The sequence below is a fragment of the Ceratotherium simum genome, chromosome 18 (genome assembly GCF_057802395.1).
Source record: "Ceratotherium simum simum isolate JZ-2026a chromosome 18, ASM5780239v1, whole genome shotgun sequence".
In the NCBI taxonomy this organism is placed as follows: Eukaryota; Metazoa; Chordata; class Mammalia; order Perissodactyla; family Rhinocerotidae; genus Ceratotherium; species Ceratotherium simum.
The window spans coordinates 21,155,846-21,177,463 of NC_141917.1; positions in this window are offsets into that span (position 1 = coordinate 21,155,846).

Here is a 21,618-nt window from a genome sequence, read left to right on the forward strand (position 1 = left end):
AAGGAACAAAGCTAAATTATAGAAAAATATATACCATGAAAATATTTCCTTATCAGAAAGGTGGACACTTATAATACGCCATACGATAGACTTTAAGGTAAAAAAAAAAAATTAGGTATAGATTAGACCAATAAATTATACTACAAACAATGCTAATGCTAATCATAATAACAGCATGTGCGTATATGCTTGCATAGCACTTACATTCTGCCACTTCATATAAGCACTTTATTTATTGACTTAGGTCCTCCAGGAAGGAGAACCTGAAAAAGGATTGAAGTTCCAATAATTTAATGGGGAGTTGCAAATCTAGGGCAGCAAGAGTGAGTACTAAAGATTAGAGACAAAGGAAGACGCAGTGCAATGTGATGTGTTACTCTGCTGGCTAACTCAAAAAAGAGTAAAACAAAAACAACAACAATAACAAAAAACAGGAATAGCGGGTTGCTCAGGAGGCATTTTTTCCTCAAATGCAGGACTTCTGAAGGGTTAACATAATTTCAAAGAGTAAAGGAATGACCACAGCTGCTTTTGGCATAATGGTAAGACTTAATTCACTCAGAAGACATCACTGTCTTCAATGTGTATAGGCCTAATAACAGAACTTCAAGGTTTATGAAGCAAAAAGTAAGGGAAATAGGAAAATCCACAATTAAAGCTGTGCTGGAGATAAAAATATCCCTCTTTCCATAATTGTTACAACTAGAAAAAGAATGGAAAGAATATAGAAGACTAGAACAACAATCTCAAAAGTTTGCCTTAGTAGACATTTATAAAAATCTACACCCAGAAATTGCAGAGTAAACACTCTCTTTTTTCAAATGTATATAGGAAGTTGAATAAAATAACAAAATCGACAAATAGAGCTATAAAATATGCTATAAATTTAAAATGGTTGAAATTATACAGAAAATGTCCTCTGATCATAACAGAATAAAGTTAGATATCAATAACAACAGTGAAATTTCAGAAAATCTACAAATATTTAAAAATTAAACAGTATCCTTCTAAACAACCATTTCCAAGAGTGTTTCATTAGGCTTCTCATTTGGCACATAGGAAGTGAGATTCCATGCCCACAGTTAGGCAATTTGTCCATATCCTAATGTGGACAGACAAATCTACAAATGTGAAAAAGCAACCAAGAGAGAAATACTGTACGAAAAAAAAATATCTGAGGAGGTACACAAGTTGGTATCTGATAACCATTAACAAATCTCTCCCAGATATGGTTTGGTCAAGCCAACCAAAAAGTCGACTAATGACTGAAAAGATTTGAACAAGTATAATCTACACACAGAATCCTACTCTTACAGGTTATAAAATACAAACCTTCTCCTACATGTCAAGAATGATTAGAAAAATAACATTTTTCTGAGAAAAAAGGCACACTGTACCACATGTTTTAAAAAAATGCTTTATGCCAAACTTGCAAAAATTTTTCTAAACATTAGAAAAAAGAGGAACATTCCAAAACTCACTTGTTAAGTAGGCATAATTTTGATACCAAAAACACACAAGCTAGGAAATTTATAGGCTAATCTTACCTAAAATATAAATGGAAAATTGCTATGCAAAATAGCAGCTAAACGTATCTATTACTGTATAAGGAGAAAATTCATCATATCCAATTGATTTTACCCCAGGGATGCAAGTTTTGTTTACTATTTGAATAATTATAAATTTAATTCACCATACCAGCTGATTAAAAGAAAAAAATCATCATCATAATGGAAGGATAAAAAAATCAATAAATTTCAACACCTATTTATTATATATATTTCAGCAAACTGAGAATAGAGGAAAACACTTCATTCCTATAAAGAAAAATTTCCAAAAACTTATGACAACTTTAAAGAACAGTTTCAAGTATTCCATTTAAAATCAGAAATGAAATATTATAATTATTTCCATTTCACAGTGTACCTGAGGCTCTAGTCTGCACAGACAAGAAAATGAAATACAATGCATAGACACAAGAGAGGAAGAAAAAATAAATTATTGCTATTCACAAATAATATGATTTTCTTGAAAGGAAGCCTAGACTAGAAAGTATCAGAACATAAATGAGAGTAACAATATTGCTAGATACAAGTTCATTATTTTTTAAATTGTTTACTATACTTAGTATGTAAATAGACGATATCTAGGAATTAAGTTAAATTTACTTGCCTTTTATGGTAAAAATAAAATTGCATTTAAAGATATTAAAGACACATTAAATTAATGGAAAAGAAGATAATTAATGCAGAAGTAGAGTGCAAACATAGACTTATACAAATTGAAAAATGGCAGCTATGGAATTGCAGATCAGTGGGGTAAGATGGAGTGACAGGTGATTAACTGGTCCTGGGGCATACAGTTATGCACATGAGAAAAAATGGATTCTAATGCACATCATTCACAATCATTTGTTCTGATTAATTATAATAAGTTGTAAAATATAATTATATAATAATAGTGATACTTATTATATAGTTAATATACAATTGCTACATAATTAGTATATTTTACATTAATATATTTATATCACAATAGTCGCAATTATATTATTGATATTATCCTCTAATTATATAATAATAAAATAATAGTAATGACAGGTATTATTACTACTACTATCATTGAAGTTCATTGAATACCTAACCATGACAATCAATTATACGAGGACTTTAATTCTCCTGAAAAATTGTGAATCTGGTATTTTAATTATCCCTGTTTAATATAAGTGGGAACTGTAACAGAGAGAGGATAAGCGACTCATCAAAAATTACAAAGCTAGCTAATTTGGCAAGCCATATTTCATCATCTAATATGATCCTGTGTTGGTTACTCCAAACATAGGAATATACCCTGCATAAACTGCTGCACATAGACACAATACAACATACACAAGATTACTCCTGATAGCATTGATTTTAAGAGCAAAGACATGCAAAAAATTTAAATACCACTCCACAGGGAAAAAAGGTAAGTAAATTGGGTGGTATTTATATGTTGGAATTCTTTATAGCATTGACATTAAATTCCTTCAATTAAAAGGATCATCACTGATGAATCTCCTAAATATAATATTGAATTAAGAAAAATGAAATTACAAAAGAATATATTAACAATGTGGCAAGTTTTATAAATCTTGAAAACGTATAAAATTAAACAATATACTATCTTAGGCATATGTACACAGACAGCAAAGCATACCAAAAAAGCAAAGATGTGTATACATATAACAGAGCTTGGAATTATCAATCTTCCAGAAGATTTTTTAAGGAGACGAATTCCTTAAGGAATATATATGAGTGGATCCTGAATTGTTTTCAGGAATGTTAGTTGAATGTCATCTTTCTTGAAACCATCATACATTCCTTAGAAAAAGAAAGATGCTGAAAAGTCTGCTGTATTTTTATTTTGTATTTAACTTTTAAACAAAATGTTACTTATTTTATAACAATAAAGGCTGCAGTAATTATCTGCATTTTAATTTTATTTTTGTATGATAAGCTGTATAATAAAAGATGCATCATGATTATTTCACACAAAGAAATACTAATTATCATAGGAAAATTAACATATCTCTATAAAAAAGAGTGATATCGAGTGTAATTTTTTAATGAGAGAAAAATAACTGTTAGACAGAAATTATTACTGATACAATCCTTTTAATATCTCTAATCCAATTCCTGTCATCCGAAGGCAATCAGAAATGTATTCTCCAAACAATTTACTCTACTCAAGGGTAATGAACCTAAAACAACAGAAAACAAAAACAGGGTGGGAACTAGAGACCTCAATGCAGATATTTTAACCGCACCTGCATTTTTCCTTGTTTGTTAACCAGTGAATTGAGAACTGTGCTCTTGGCAAATGTAGCTCTGAGCCCCGACCCCCATTTCAAACAGAGCATATCTCCTTTTTTTATTAGATTGTTCCATATTAGCCTTTCAAGTAAGATTTTGTTTGAACAAATGGATCCACCACTAAACACACACACAACACCAACTTGAAAATCAATCCTGCTCTAGAAGATTGTCTACCTATAGTACCCACATCGTATTCATATAAAAATACTAATATACATGTGAGTTTGTGTATGCATACAATTTATATTTCAGAATATTCTAAAATATATAATCAGCTGAATAAAAAATAATCAGGCAGGTTTTTCATTTAAAGAAATGTGTTGATGTATTCATTAATAAACTTTAATTTATGGCTATTGCTTAATGCCACTCTCAGGACAAATTCAAAATTTCTGTAAGGTATCTAATAAATGCCTAATGGTGAATATTTACCACTTTACAATTTAAGGTGATATAATTTTCCTTATAAATTGAGGGAATTTGATTCATATTTATTATATGAATGAAAGTATGCTGAATCATGTTGTTTTTCCTTCCATGGAAAATTGGAAATAAAGTTTTATTACATGTAGTATACTAAGAAACTAGTGTAACTATCTGCCCTAAAATAAGAAAAGTGAGATGAAGGGTAGAACTTTAAATCAAATATTGCATTAAAATAACTCAAGTTGTATTAAAATGGTTCAATAAATAAATCTATATGGCAAGGGCACAGGAAATGGGGGACAAATTACTGAATACAATAAATAGTTCAGAAAGAGACTGAATAAATTCCCCCAGAATGTTGGCAAGAGTTGAAGTGTTGGAATATTGTGTGCCAGGATTCAAAACATCTCAAAATTTCCAAAAAATAAATGTATATGTCTCCACAAAAGGATCTTCATTAAATCATTATATTATCAATATTTTATATTTCCATTGGACTGAATTACTTTGTGTAATTACCTTTTAAATTACTGGGTAATATCTAGTATATACTTGGAGTTTTTAAGGGTCTGTAAATATGTGGTTTCTCTTCATGTGTTCACAAAGTAATGGAACCCACAAGCTCCCACCCTCCAAAACTATGCTATTGCTTCATCCTACAGGCATAGTGGTCATAGTACATTGTGTTTACTTGCTTGTCAATATCCTTCACTAGACCAATGTTTCCTAAAGGCAGCATAAAGGATGGATCATTTGTTTTCCAAGCACATGCATTGTGTAAATGCTTTTAAAAACATATGTAATTATATCTTATATATAATTTGTAAGACATAACATTATTTCATGTATCACTAAGAAAGAGAAAAAGCTCAAAATGAAGCTATGATATAATATATTCTTATTGATTACAAGACATTTCAATTTCAGAAATGTTTAATACGGAAAAGCATGCATTTATAATCAATGAAATATTCTAATTTAAATAAGAATAACGCATATAAAATACTGTATTAACATGTTAGGAAATAGAGGCTTTCTACCATGAGATAAACACTGAAATAAAAGTAGACAAAAATAATTTAAAATGTTTCGATCTCTAACTTTTTGCATCTCTCTACATAACTGATTTAGCACACAATGGCAACAATTTTCTAAATTGTATGTAGTGACCCGAAAAGCTAACGATTCCGGTAAGGTATTTTCCAACTTTCTCCTACAGTGAACCATAAATATTTAGTGATTAGGATTATTTGTTTTTTGAGGTTTATATGCCACAATGAAGAACTGTGTTTTTATACATTGAGAAAATAAACATGTAATATTCAAGAAATCATTGTTTTTTTCTCCAAAAAGATAAAATGATTTTACTTTAGTGCTTTTTGAGTTATTTTAATATTTCCTTGAAAATTTGGAGACATGTAATATAGTATAAGTGGAGCACATTATCAGACATTAAAATCAAATTTCTAAATGGACTCTATCAGATGTGACAGGCGGCTTTTATATGATTTATTCAAAATACATTAACTATTACTTTAGTAACAAAGTGGTGTAGTATTAAACTAATGACGTGCTCTAAATGCTTTCATTGACTGCATGTAACTCTAAAATGTTCAATGTCTGCACATCACAAGTGGCTTTAATATCTCTTATTGAACATCATGATAGATGAGAAAATGGAAACGATTTCTGACAATGGAACCAAGCAGCCTGTCCTACAATTCTACACTATAGGGCTGGTCGCATTTCTAATATGCCTCTTTCTTCCATGAGCTGAAGCAGTGGTTTAACACCTGGGACTCTAGGCAAGTACTTTGTTGTTATAGGAACAGGGACTAGACTTGATATATCACTTTCTAAGCGGAAGTTCCACCTATACAATTCTTGAAATATATAATTTTGAGAACGTCATTAACATTTTCACTTGGTGTCTTATACATTAAAAACAGTTGAAAATTACAACCATTTGACATAGAAGTTGGGCATACCAAATGCAATCCTACGAAAGCATTTTTTTGTGTTAAGCACTCAAGTGTCGTGGGAAGGTAGACATGGTTGAACTACAGTTTCAACAGTTGTTGGTATATTGGCAGCAGTAGCAGTGGAAAGAGTAGAGAGTTGTCACAGAAAGAATAAACTAGGTGTAGGAACAGTTGTATTGACTTATTCCTTACTTATTCAAAGATAGGTTGCGAAGTTTCGTAATGGCATACATCCGCAATTAATGTAAAACTTTATGGATATACAAAACAGGGCCACCTTAAACAATCATATTTTATTTCAAAATGTCACCAGTCTCTAAGCATTTAAATAAAGAGGTAGAATGTTCATGTGACCCCAGTGTTCATGAATATTTTATCACTTAGATTGCTCAGGAAGGTCATTAAACTCATTAGTTGCAGTTGAGATCTTCAAAGAAACCATTAGGTTTATAGAAAATTAAAACCATTTAGAACTTCTTTTTTAAAATGAATGAATTCAGGATAGTCAGTGTGGCGATTTAAAGGGAGATTTATGAGAAATATAGAATTGAGCTTTAAAAATGCTTTATATATTTCCCACAGTGAATATTGTCTAGATTTATTTTCACACTATCGTTGTGATAAAATAATCCATAAGAATAATATATTATTGTGGATTTCAAATTGTTTAAAGATAGAGTTAGTGCATTAAGTTTTCAGACCTCTTACCTGAAAATTTTTAAAAAGACCCACTAGGATGTCAGAATCTAGATTTATGTATGTATTATTATTTGTGGGTCTTCAGAGACCCTCTTATATTGCTCTGTGCCTCATAAATCTTAGGCAGTTAAGTTCCCTCACCAAAAAGCTACAAATATTAATCTTCTCACAGAAAATAGACTTGATAAAATTACCCATTTTGTGTCTGATTTACTTTTCTCATGAAGGTGCTATACCATAAAAAGAAACAAATTTTCTTATTATGAAAAAATATTTTTCAAAGATGGATACTTAATAATTGTAAATATTAATTAAAGTATTTCTTTATCATTCATTTATAAATGTTATTTTCCCTAATTATTTTCAAGAAACATTATTTAAAAAGAGCATTTGGTTTGAATTTTATAACTTTTCTGCCAGTTCAATCACCTGGGGTAAAATATATATTCCTCTTGTACTCTGAATCTCCAGACTTAGTTATCCATACAAAAAGTTAAATAGGATAAAAGATAATGGGGTGGATTTCCCAAATCCTTTTATGATGAATATGTGACAAAAATAGAGCTGTTAACTCTTTGAGAAAATTTGACATTGTCTCTCCTGGCTTTACAATCAAATCCCTATGATCAGTTGAAATTTTTAAAAGTTTATATATTCCATTTTATAACTTGAAAAAAGTAATATCTCACAGGAATTCAGCCCTTAGATGCTTGAAAAGTCTAAATTCTTCCTAGAATACTAAAATCATAGATATTGAATTTATAGCAGGTATATATCAAAGAGAATTTGTGGCTGTGCCTTAACATTTATAGAAGCATCAGCCTTAATCTTGGTATCCACATCTGAAGAAATAAAAGAGAATACCTCATGGCTGTTAGGCATGGTTCTCTGGTTTTGTGAGTGAAGTAGATAAAATTGGAGATCTGCCCATCCATCACAATGCCCATGAACTCTCCAACCTCAGATGGTAAGCTCACTGCCTGTCATTAGGAAGTAGCTATATGAACTGAAGTCAAGAGACCCATTTAAAGCAAGAACATAAAGTTACACAGAACTCAAAAAAGAATAACATTTGTACATTACAGAGCAAACACACACACACACACACACACACTTAGAGCAACTGAGGTCATTTAATTACTTCTTATACCACATACTTCTTATGATGTCTAAAGACATCGTATTTGATAGTGGTCAAACTGTAAACCAAAATGAGCCATCATCCTTTGGTACATGCTTCTTGAAATAATGTGAACAATTATAAAATTTCTAGCTATTTAAACTTTTAAAATTTTGATATGTTTAAATAATAATAAGAAAAAAAAACCTTGCACACATAAAAGGGAAAGCTATAGTTATTGACCACAGATTTTTTAATTTATTTATTTATTTTGGTGAGGAAGATTGGCCCTGAGCTAACATCTGTGCCGATCTTCCTCCATTTTGTATGTGGGATGCTGCCACAGCTTGGCTTGAATGAGCAGTGTGTGGGTCTGCACCCAGGATCCGAACCTGCGAACCCCAGGCCACCAAAGTGGAGCACGTAAACTTAACCAGTACACCACTGGGCCAGCCCCACAAATCATTTAACTGTATATTATAAAGTTATGTTCCTCACAGGGAAATTATTTGTTCTGTAAAAATAGAAAGCAATCAATAAATTGTTATTGACATAGGAATTTTATGTAAAAATACGTTGTCATATTTTTGGTTGGGTTGTTCTAAATTTTCTATAATTTTAGGTCTTCTTATATACTTTAAAATAAATCTAACCACTGCCCAGCTCTCTTACTAACATGCTAGAAATATCAATGTTTTCCTTTTAGCATCACAGTATAGCAAAAATGGAAAGAATAAAAATCTCTTAAACTGTATATAATAATCAAGCAGTAGAGTGGGAAAGAAATTTGCACAATTACAGAATTTTTGCTCTGTGATAAATAAACTCCTGTGTACATTTTAAGTTCAGAGACTTCTCTCAACTGAGTCAAAATTAAACGACTCTTGAAGCAATCTTGAAATAATTCTAAAAACAATTCATCAAGTTTGTGAGTCAAAAACTTTAGAAACTTCTAGATTTTTTCCAGATTTCAGAGCCCCGAAATAAAATGCAACATGTTTAACATCACAAATCAAATTTAAAAACTCTATAAAAACTTTTATTTCAGAAATTTGGGAAAATAGTGATACCAAGTACATGAGTGGAAGGGAAGATAAAAAATAAAAGTGACTACTTATTTTATAAGCATGTTCTTGAGTATATATTAAGTTTAGTGTAATTTAATAATATGAAAAGTTATATTATTTAATATATAAATAATATCTAATAATTATTTAGTATTGTAAGACAGGCAAACTTCTAATATGTAAATGATTTCTTCAATAATATCCTATAGAATATATAATAGAATAATTTACTTATATTTCCAAATAGTATTCAAATCATAAGTCATTCTTTTAAAAAATTACTTCAAGAAATAAGATTTTCAGATTGAGTTCTACAAAAAAGTCTCTTTTATAAAGTTGGTATTTGACAGAGTCATAAACTTTTCATTGTGAAATAAAATGCACATAGACAAAATAATCGCAAAACATTGCACCGTTATTCACAATAGCCAAGACACGGAAGTAACAAATTTCCGTCAATGAATAAATGGTTAAAGAAAATGTGATATATACACACAATGGAATATTATTCAGGTTTATAAAAGGAAATCTTGCTATTTGCAACAACATGGATAAACCTGGAGGACATTATGCTAAGTGAAATCAGCCAGGCACAAAGGACAAATTTACGTTATATCACTTATATGAGGAATCTAAGATAGCTGAACTCGTAGAAGCAGACAGTAGAATGGTGGTTGCCAGGGATTGGGGGAGGGAGAAATGAGGAGATATTAGTCAAAAGGTGCAAAGTTTCAGTTATGCACGATGAATAAGTCCTAGAGATCTACTCTACACCATAGTGCGTATAGTTAACAATACTGTATTGTATATTTAAAAATTTGCTGAGAGGGTAGACTTTATGTAAATTGTTCTTATAACAAATAATAATAATAAGTGAAAAAGGTGGGAGGAAGCTTTTGGAGGTGATGAATTTGTTTATGGCATAGATTGTAGTGATGATTTCATGGATGAATACTTATCTCCAGATTCATCAAATGGTATACATTAAATATGTACACTTTTTTGAATGTGAATCATATCTCAATAAAGTGGTTTTAAAAAAGGCTCTTTCTACATAAGAGCTCATTGACTTTCCGTCAGTGATCTATGATGGACAGCTGTTGATGTATACACGCATGCTCAGTCTTCAGTAGCATCTAATATAATTTCAATGATAGAGATGATAGTGTATTTTCCCAGCCCCACTGCACTGCTTTCTGATATCTGTGACTTTGAGTTCCTCCAACAGGTGTTCCATCAACCCTCGGAAACCACATTTCTTCAAGGACACCTATCAATATTGTCAGTCCACTTGCACGTTCTGCTCTCACCCTGCCCACAACTTTCAATCCTACTTTCTAAATTTCTTCAAGTGAGGTGCTCCAACTAATTCTAAAATGAGAAAGCTGCATGGGAGGTGGTATATAACATATTCTTCTGACATTAACAACATAAACAAATATCCACTCCAACTCACGATCTGTGTGTATGGAAAAGAAAGGCAGATAGTGGAGAATTGCTAAATTGTTTTCCCACTTACTCTATGTTGGGGAAGCTTTTTATGTTGTTCTCTGTACAATGCTAGTGAGGATTCCTTATACATTTACACCTTTTCTTACAGTCTTGTGATACAACACATTCCTCTTAGATTCCTACAATAGCATGATTCCTCTTGGTTTTAATGATCTTGGGTATTATTTTTACCCTTCTCTGTGTTTCTGTGGGCGTATTAGAAAGACAGTCTGGCCGAGTTACATAAGAGATTTTTAACTGAAACATAAGCTGTCTTACTTTCTAAAACATTATTGTTGTCTTGTTATAGTCTTCTCTTGCTATGACATTTATCAACACACTATACTCCTGAAGCAACCTTGTAATATTAGCATAATGTTTATGGAAAAAAGTAAACCTTATTTGTTAGAAATAACCAGGGTTTTTCAACTTTGGCTTTTTTGACATTTTGGGCCCAATGATTTTTGTTGTGAGGAGCTGTCTTGTGCATTGTAGGATGATGAACATCATCCCTGGCCTCTACTGACTAGATGCCAGTAGCACCCTACACCCAGTTATAACAACCAAATACTCCTGGAGACAGTGCCAAATGTCCCTGGTTGGGAACCAATGATCTGGGTTATCTCAATTCTCTATAGTCTACAAAAACGTTTCTTGATTTTCCAGAGATCCATGTCTTTACACAAAACTATTTGGCATATGTAAGAAACAGTGGAGAAAATGTCTTTATTGGTTATCCCTAGAAACTGTTTTACTCTTTCCATGTCCAGAAGAGGATATGAAAATATATGCTAACAAACATATTTTATTATTTGACTTGAATATTAAACATTCATTTATATTCATCCATTAAGGGATGATGGCCATATCAAAAGATCTGTGTTGTTATTTTATATTGCATTATCTTGATAACACAGGCTTGACCATGGTTTACCACAATATCTTTAATTCATATATGCCTAGTTTCCAGAAGGCGCGTCTTACATATACCACTCTGTAATTCTTCCTGCCCCTACCACGTGGCATTGCTTCAAATAACGTTGTGTATACTTTAATCTCCATTGACATAAACTCTTTATTTCAATGTCTGCCTATTTTAATGCCAACATTTCCAAATTTGTAAACAATTTAATTTGGAGTAGTCCATATCTTATTTACATAGGGAAAAGTTTCTCCAATTCAGGATAATTTCTCTACACAAAATCCTAGAATGTTTTAGATGCCCAGAATGGAGTCAGCACATTAATTGTGAATAGATATACTATGGGCTAGAGAGAAAGCATTTGTGACCTGAAGTGAAGAGTGCTCACCTGTAACAGTAACTATTCTATTAGATTTAATTGTTTCCAAGTAGATTTAGAAACAATCAACTATACTTTTTCTTTTTTATTTGTAATTCATTCATATTTCATGTTCACTATGGGAAGGGCTTATCAAACATAAATGTAATTCAATGTATGCTAGAATAAAAGATATGGTTGTAAAAAATACAAGGAAGCAACAATAACAAAAGGAATGAGATATATATTTATACATATAAAATATATTCATATTCACATGTACAAAAGTATATATTAAATTCCTGTGTTATGAAAGAATATAAAATTGTATATGCCATTTATTAAAGATATTTTATTATTTTATAAATATTATATAAACACTTGTATAGTGGCTTATTCTATTTGCCATCTCCTGAAATTAATTTATCAGATTTTAAATGTTTCTATAACTCACCATTATTTACTACATTTATAACAATATTCTCATTTAGACAAATTATCTTTTCTTTTTTTTTTTTTTTTAATTTTTTGTTTATTGCAGTAACATTAGTTTACAACATTGTAAAAATTTCAGGTGTACATCACTAACCTCCACTTCTGCACAGATTACATCATGTTCACCATCAAAACACCAACTACAACCCATCACCACACACATGTACCGAACCATCCCCTTCACCCCCCTCCCGCCCCCTCTAGCAACCACCAATCCAATCTCTGTCCCTATGTGTTTGTTTATTGTTGTTATTTTCTACTACTTAATGAAGGAAATCATACGGTATTTGACCTTTTCCCTCTGACTTATTTCACTTTGCATTATACCCTCAATGTCCATCCATGTTGTCACAAATGGCTGGATTTCATCGTTTCTTATGGCTGAGTAGTATTCTATTGTGTATATATACCACAGCTTCTTTATCCATTCGTCCCTTGATGGGCACTTAGGTTGCTTCCAAGTCTTGGCTATTGTGAATAACGCTGCCATGAACACAGGGGTGCATGTACCTTTACAAATTGGTGTTTTCAAGTTCTTTGGATAAAGACGCAGCAGAGGAATAGCTGGATCATATGGTAGTTATATCCTTAATTTTTTGAGGCATCTCCATACTGTTTTCCATAGTGGCTGCACCAGTTTGCACTCCCACCAGCAGTGTATGAGAGTTCCCTTCTCTCCACATCCTCTCCAACACATGTTGTTTCCTGTCTTGTTAATTATAGCCATTCTGACAGGCGTGAGGTGATATCTCATTGTAGTTTTGATTTGCATTTCCCTGATAGTTAGTGATTTTGAACATCTTTTCATGTGTCTGTTGGCCATCTGTATATCTTCTTTGGAGAAATGTCTGTTCAGGTCTTTTGCCCCTTTTTTAATCGGGTTGTTAGTTTTTTTGTTGTTGAGATGCATGAGTTCTTTATATATTTTGGAGATTAAGCCCTTATCAGATGTATGGTTTGCAAATATCTTCTCCCAATTGTTAGGTTGTCTTTTCGTTTTGTTGATGGTTTCCTTTGCTGTGCAGAAGCTTTTTAGTTTGATGTAGTCCCATTTGTTTATTTTTTCTATTGTTTCTCTTGCCCAGTCAGACATGGTGTTTGAAAAGATGTTGCTAAGACCAATGTCGAAGAGCGTACTGCCTATGTTTTCTTCTAGAAGTTTCACAGTTTCAGGTCTTACATTCAAGTCTTTAATCCATTTTGAGTTAATTTTTGTGTATGGTGTAAGGTAAGGGTCTACTTTCATTTTTTTGCATGTGGCTATCCAGTTTTCCCAACACCATTTGTTGAAGAGACTTTCTTTTCCCCATTGTATATTCTTGGATCCTTTGTCAAAGATTAGCTGTCCATTGATGTGTGGGCTTATTTCTGGCATTTCGATTCTATTCCATTGATCCATGTGTCTGTTTTTGTGCCAGTACCATGCCGTTTTGGTTACTACAGCTTTGTAGTATATTTTGAAATCAGGGAGTGTGATACCTCCAGCTTTGTTCTTTTTTCTCGGGATTCCTTTAGCTATTCGGGGTCTTTTGTTGTTCCATATAAATTTTAGGATTCTTTGTTCTATTTCTGTGAAAAATCTTGTTGGAACTTTGACAGGGATTGCATTGAATCTATAGATGGCTTTAGGAATTATGGACATCTTAACTATGTTAATTCTTCCAATCCAAGAGCACAGAATATCTTTCCATTTCTTTGTGTCTTATTCAATTTCTTTCAGCAATGTTTTATAGTTTTCGGTGTACAGATCTTTCACCTCTTTGGTTAAGTTTATTCCTAGGTATTTTATTCTTTTTGTTGCAATTGTAAATGGGATGGTATTCTTAATTTCTCTTTCTGCTACTTCGTTGTTGGTGTACAGAAATGCAACTGATTTTTGTATGTTGATTTTGTATCCTGCAACTTTACCATATTCGTTTATTAGTTCTAAAAGTTTTCTGGTGGATTCTTTAGGGTTTTCTATGTATAAAATCATGTCATCTGCAAATAGTGACAGTTTCACTTCTTCCTTTCCACTTTGGATCCCTTTTATTTCTTTCTCTTGCCTGATTGCTCTGGCTAGGACTTCCAGTACTATGTAAAATCAGAGTGGTGACGGTGGGCATCCTTGTCTGATTCCTGCTCTTAGAGGGATAGCTTTCAGTTTTTCACCATTGAGGATGATATTAGCTGTGGGTATCTCATATATGGTCTTTATTATGTTGAGGTACTTTCCTTCTATACCCATTTTATTCAGAGTTTTTATCATAAATGGGTGCTGTATCTTGTCAAATGCTTTCTCTGCATCTATTGAGATGATCATGTGATTTTTATTCTTCATTTTATTAATGTGGTGTATTACGTTGATTGATTTGTGAATGTTAAACCATCCCTGCATCCCTGGAATAAATCCCACTTGATCATGGTGTATAATCTTTTTAACGTATTGTTGTATGCGATTTGCTAGTATTTTGTTGAGGATTTTTGCATCGATGTTCCTCAGTGATATTGGCCTGTAATTTTCTTTTTTTGTGTTGTCCTTGTCTGGTTTTGGTATCAGGGTAATGTCAGCTTCGTAGAATGAGTTAGGGAGCTTCCCCCCCTCCTCAATTTTTTGGAAGAGTTTGAGAAGGATAGGTATTAAGTCTTCTTTGAACGTTTGGGAGAATTCGCCAGGGAAGCCGTCTGGACCTGGACTTTTATTTTTGGGGAAGTTCTTGATTACTGTTTTGATCTCCTTACTGGAGATTGGTCTATTCAAATTCTCTACTTCTTCTTGTTCCAGTTTTGGAAGGTTGTATGATTCTAAGAATTTATCCATTTCTTCCAGATTGTCGAATTGGTTGGCATATAGCTTTTCATAGTATTCTCTTAGAATCTTTTGAATTTCTGAGGTGTCTGTAGTAACCTCTCCTCTTTCATTTTTGATTTTACTTATTTGTGCCTTCTCTCTTTTTTTCTTGGTGAGTCTAGCTAAAGGTTTGTCAATTTTGTTGATCTTTTCAAAGAACCAGCTCTTGGTTTTATTAATTTTTTCTATTGTTTTTTTGGTCTCTATTTCATTAATTTCTGCTCTGATTTTTATTATTTCCCTTCTTCTACTGATTTGGGGCTTTGTTTGTTCTTCTTTTTCCAGTTCCTTTAGGTGCATTGTTAGATTGTTTATTTGAGGTTTTTCTTGTTTGTTGAGATAGGCCTGTATTGCTATAAACTTCCCTCTTAGAACCGCTTTTGCTGTATCACATAAATTCTGGCATGTCGTATTTTCATTTTCATTTGTCTCCAGGTATTTTTTGATTTCTCCTTTGATTTCTTCATTAACCCAGTCATTGTTCAGTAGCATTTTGTTTAATCTCCACGTATTTGTGGTTTTTCTGATTTTCTTCCTATAGTTGATTTCTAGTTTCATACCTTTGTGGTCAGAAAAGATGGTTGGTATTATTTCAATCTTCTTAAATTTATGGAGACTTGTTTTGTGGCCTAATATGTGATCAATCCTGGAGAATGTTCCATGTGCATTTGACAGGAACATGTATTCTTCGGTTTTTGGATGGAATGCTCTGTATATATCTACTAGGTCCATCTGTTCTAGTGTGTCGTTTAAGACTAATGTTTCCTTATTGATCTTCTGTTTGGATGATCTATCCATTGGTGTAAGTGGAGTGTTAAATTCACCTACTATTATTGTGTTACTGTCTATTTCTGTTTTTATGTCTGTTAATAATTGCTTTATATATTTAGGTGCACCTACATTGGGTGTGTAGATATTTACAAGTGTTACATCCTTTTGTTGGATTGTTCCCTTGATCATTATGTAATGCCCTTCTTTGTCTCTTTTTACAGTTTTTGTTTTAAAGTCTGTTTTGTCTGATATGAGTACTGCTACCCCAGCTTTCTTTTCATTGCCATTTGCGTGGAGTATCTTTTTCCATCCCTTCACTTTCAGTTTGTGAGTGTCTTTAGGTCTGAAGTGTGTCTCTTGTATGCAGCATATATATGGGTCTTGTTTTTTTATCCAGTCAGCCACCCTATTCCTTTTAATTGGAGCATTTAGTCCATTGACGTTTAAAGTAGCTATTGATAAGTATGTACTTACTGCCATTTTTTAACTTTTTTTTTTTCTCAGTGTTGTAGTAGTCCTTCTCTGTTCCTTACTTCTTCTATACAGAATTGATGGTCACTTTAGTTTGACCTCTGTCTGAAAGCTGTACTCTTTAACTCCCCTCCTCCCTCCTCTTATGTTTTTGATATCATATCTAACCTCTTTTTTATGCTTTTGTATCCATTACCCTCTTATCATGGAAATAGATAATTTTTCCTATTTGTGGTCTTCTCTTTTCCCCTTAAATCAGTCCCTTTAACATTTCTTGTAGCACTGGTTTCTTGGTGACAAACTCCTTTGATTTTTGCTTGTCTGGGAAAATTTTGATCTCTCCTTCCATTTTGAATGATAACCTTGCTGGGTAGAGTATTCTTGGCTGTAAGATTTTTCCTTTTAGCACTTTAAATATATCATGCCATTCTCTTCTAGCCTGTAAGGTTTCTGCTGAGAAGTCAGCTGATAGCCTTATGGGGTTTCCTTTGTATGTAACTTGACATTCTCTTGCGGCTTTTAGGATTCTCTCTTTATCTTTAATTCTGGACATTTTGATTATGATGTGTCTTGGTGTGGGCCTCTTTGGGTTTATCTTCTTTGGGGCTCTCTGTGCTTTCTGTACCTGGATGTCTGTTTCCTTCCTTAGGTTAGGGAAGTTTTCATCTATTATTTCTTGAAATAGATTCTCTGCCCCCTTGTCTCGCTCTTCTCCTTCCGGGACACCTATAACACGGATGTTAGTGCGCTTGATGTTGTCCCAGAGGTCCCTTAACTGTCCTCACTCTTTTTAATTCTTTTCTCTTTTACCTGTTCACCTTGGGTAACTTCTTCTAGTCTTTCTTCCAGCTCACAGATCCGTTCTTCTGTATCCTCTACTCTGCTTTTGAGTCCCTCTAATGAATTTTTCATTTCCAGCATTGTATTCTTCATTTCTGATTGGTTCTTTTTTATATCTTCCATTTCTTTGTTGACATTCTCACTGAGTTCATCTATTCTTCTCCCCAGATCAGTGAGCATCCTTAACACTCTTAGTTTGAACTCTCTGTCAGGTAGGTTGCTCATTTCTGTTTCACTTAGTTCCTTTTCTGGGGTTTTGTCCTGTTCCCTTACTTGGAATGTATTCTTTCCCTGTGCTTGTGTCTACGTATTAGGTAGGTCAGCTACGTCTCCTGCTCTTGGATAGGTGACCTTATGTAAGTGATGTCTTAGGAGGCTTCCAGTGTGCTTCCCTCAGTTCTCAATGTTCCAGGGGTGACCCCTATGTGGGCTACATGTGTCCTTCTGTTGTGGCCTGTTTGCTCTCTCTGTAGGGACCCAGGGAGGCCGAGTTATGCTCCTGGCCAACTGTTGTAATGCTCATCTGCTTGTAGTTGTTGTGGGCCCTTCAGTCTCTTTATCAGGTGTGGGGATCCCCAGCACAGCTGGCTGCAAGTTCTAATACCACATTTGTGTTGCAGTATTTCTTTTAAGTGAGTAGGCCCCCATTGTGGCAGGTTGTTAGGCTCAGGGCCTTACAATTGCTATAAGCCTCTAGCCTATTATGTCTCTTGTCCGCTCTCTGAGGATTGCAGCTGGGTGGCGCTGGCCTCAGGCACAGGGGCACCCAATTGTTTCAAGCTTTGGAAGGTGGGGCAAACCCCCTATGTGGGTCTTTGAGAAGCACAAGTCTTCTGCAGCTGACAAGGCCTGCTGCCCACAGGTATACACAAACAGTCAACACAGTCAACACAGTCCTGCCCTGTGTGTGCGCCCCAACCTCCCCAATCAGACCCAGTCTCTCCACGGTGGGAACCCCACACACTCTGCCACTGCCCCACACTCTCCACCCGCTCCTTGTGGACACCCTGCCCTGCTAAAGTCGGCTCAGTTGCCAGGCTGCAGAGAATCCAGTCACCAATCTATGCAGGCCCACAAGTTGCCTGAGGGCTGGTTGTTGGGGGGGGCCAGTCTCTAGGGTGGGCTGCCTGCCCTGGCTGAGCTGGATTAAATTGGTGCTCTAGCGGGTGGGGCAGACCCTGGGCTAGCAGGTCTCAGGGAGAACTCCAATGGCGTCTGTGTCAGCACGCTCACACCAGGCCACAACAATGGCCGCCGCCAATGTCCCAGTCCCTGGAGAGGTCTCACCCCTCACCGAGATGCACTCAGGGCCTATTAGGTGAGTCTCTTTTCACCACAGCACTGTGCACCTTTCTTTCTGCTGATTTTAGGATGCTTTCTGAAACGCGTGAATTTGCGTGCGGGCCCTTTAAGAGCCAGTTTTAGTTTCTTTGTGAACCGGGTTTTCTGGGGGTGCTCCCCAGTGTTTTAGTAGCAGGCAAAGTCAGATATTATGCCGCTGGTGTCGATTGTGCTGGGTCCACAAAATGCCCACAGCGGGGGCGCTCCCCGGCTCAGGGCCCCGCGCCTCCAGGGAGGCTGCGTACCTGTGAGCTGCTCCCGCTGGCCGTGAAGCTGGCGGCTTGTGAAGGCGGCGTTTTTCCTCTCCGGAAGGGAGTCTCTGCCTCTTCCATCTCAGTTAGGATTGTCCGTTGTTGCAGGAGTTCCTCTTATCCAGTTTTCAGTTCTGTCTCAGGGTAATTTTTCCACGAGTAGTTGTAAATTGGCTGTGTCCACGGGAGGAGGTGAGTTCAGAGTCTGCCTACGCCGCCATCTTGATTTCTCTAGACAAATTTTCTTTTGTTATTGGGAAAAGGGTAAAATCCTTCCTTTCCTTTAAGAATGCTTTATATAAAGTTATTTACATCAAGCTCAGAGTCAGAGTTTGTTGTATCTATAATTTTAAATGTGTGTTAATTTTATTTACAAAAATAATACAAAGATATATTTTTGATGTTTAAATTTTTAATTATTAAACATAAATTTAATCCACTTAAACCACATTGCAGAAAAATCAGTTTGTTCTTCGAAGATAATTATTTTCATAATTGTGTATATATTTCCAGATCATATTAAAGGTATTGGCATATATAAAAATCTGTATATAAAATGTGCAATGTTATTTGAGGATTTCATCATAAATTGTCATATTGAATTATTCTTTAATTTGTTTAATGAAAATGTGTTCTTACAATGTTTCCATTTCTGAATATTGAAAAGCACGTATTTTTTTAACTAATAAATTTTTTAAACTGTTTTCTAAACATAGAAAATTGATTTAACTAGTCCCTATAAGCTTATCAATATTTTTGCTTATTACTTAAAAAAATCATTCATGAATACCTTATTCTTGCTTTGGGATAATAAACATACATTTTATGCATAAATATATTTTATGCATTTCAAATATTAAATATATATTTTTATGAAATTTAATGGAATTTATTTTTAACAGTGCAATATGGTAATTATCACAGTTTATTTCCTCCTAAATTGTTCCAGTAATCCCAACCTAATTTATTGAATAGTCTATATTTTGTCGTTGATTTTAAAAGCTTCCTTTCTCAGATGCTGTATCACTATTTATTTGTGAATCTAATTTCTGAATTTTCTCATCTTTGATGTTTGATTTCTTTCTCTACTAATTCCGTAAAGTTTTGATTTTTATGACTTTCACTACAGCTTGATATCTGGCAAGCTAAAATTTTCTTTTTCCTGTGCCTCTTAACAATATGTTTTAACTTTGTACTGTTGAGTAAATAAGAGAAGATCCAACAGCACATGTAAGAGCCTTGGAACAGTATCTTTGGATAAAATTTATAGAGAAAGGAAGAAAAGAAGTGATGTGGTTTCCCTATTCCTCAACAGATCATTTGATAGAGAACAGGGATCCAACAAGACTGGATCTCGTAATCTTGATAGGAAACTTTGGCGTTTCATAGCTGAGAGTTTTAAATCGCCTAGGTAACCTACAAGGTTACATGGAGTAACCTTAGCCCACAACTCTGTTTTTCTCCTCAGCATTCATGAAGGACTGGAGTTTCACCAGTCCCTCCCTTGGCCTGATGAGGAACTGAGGTCCAAGGAGGCATTTCACTGTACAACGTGCCAGATCATTTTGGTCTTCAGACCTGATCTGCCACTTTACTACTCTATCAAGTGTGTTTTAAGTCCTTTACTCTGTAGTAGCAGGTTTTTCTGTGGTACAGGGCTTCTTTTCTCAATCTATCTTATTCCGTATGAGGTTAGAATATCTCTCTAAGATGCAAGACAGCCAGCCATAAAAATGCAATTTAAGATAAGTTAACCCTTGCCATTCATGCCATATCTACTCTACTATATTAATTTAGATTCTGGTCATAAAATTTCGTAAAATAGTCTTATTGAGATTTTGAAATAGTTTGCTCTGAGTTGATGTTGGGAGGGTAAGTGGAGAATTGATGTCTTCCAAGTGGAGAATTGAATTATTTTTTTTGCTGAAGAAGATTTGCCCTGAGCTAACATCTGTTGCCAGTCTTCCTCTATTTTGTATGCCACCACAGCACGGCTACTGATAGATGAGCAGTGTAGGTCTGCACCTGGTGAACCTAGGCTGAGGAAGCGGAGTGCGCCGAACTTAACCACTAGGCCACCGGGGCTGGCCCGAGAATTGAATAATTTTATACATGATCAAAGATGATCTTTTAATTTACTCAAATCTACTTTTATGTGTCTTATAAATAAAAAGAGAGAGGGCTGGCTGGGTGGCCTAACAGTTAAGTGGGCAGTGCGGCGGCCCAGGGTTTGCAGGTTCGGTCGGGGCGCTCACTGACGCATCGCTTGTCAAGCCATGCTGTGGCAACATCCCATATAAAGTAGAGGAAGATGGGCATGGACGTTAGCCCAGGGCCAATCTTCCTCAGCAAAAAAAACAAAAAGAGGAGGATTGGCACTGGATGTAGCTCAGGGCTAATCTTCCTCACAAAAAAAAGAAAGATGAATGAGATTTATTCATTTAAATAGAAGGGATATAGAGAAAATAAAGGAGCACGGAAAAGGCATAATGAACTGAATGTTTGGAGATGGGGCCTTTGGGAGGTAATGAGAGTTAGATTTGGTCATGAAAAAGAGGATCTCATGATGGGATTGGTGGCTTTATAAGAGGAAGAGGGAGAGACATCTCTCTTTTTCTGCACTCAAGCGCTGAGGAAAGGTCATATTAGGACAAAGCAAGCCAGGAAGAGAGCCCTCATCAGGAAGCAAATTTAGCC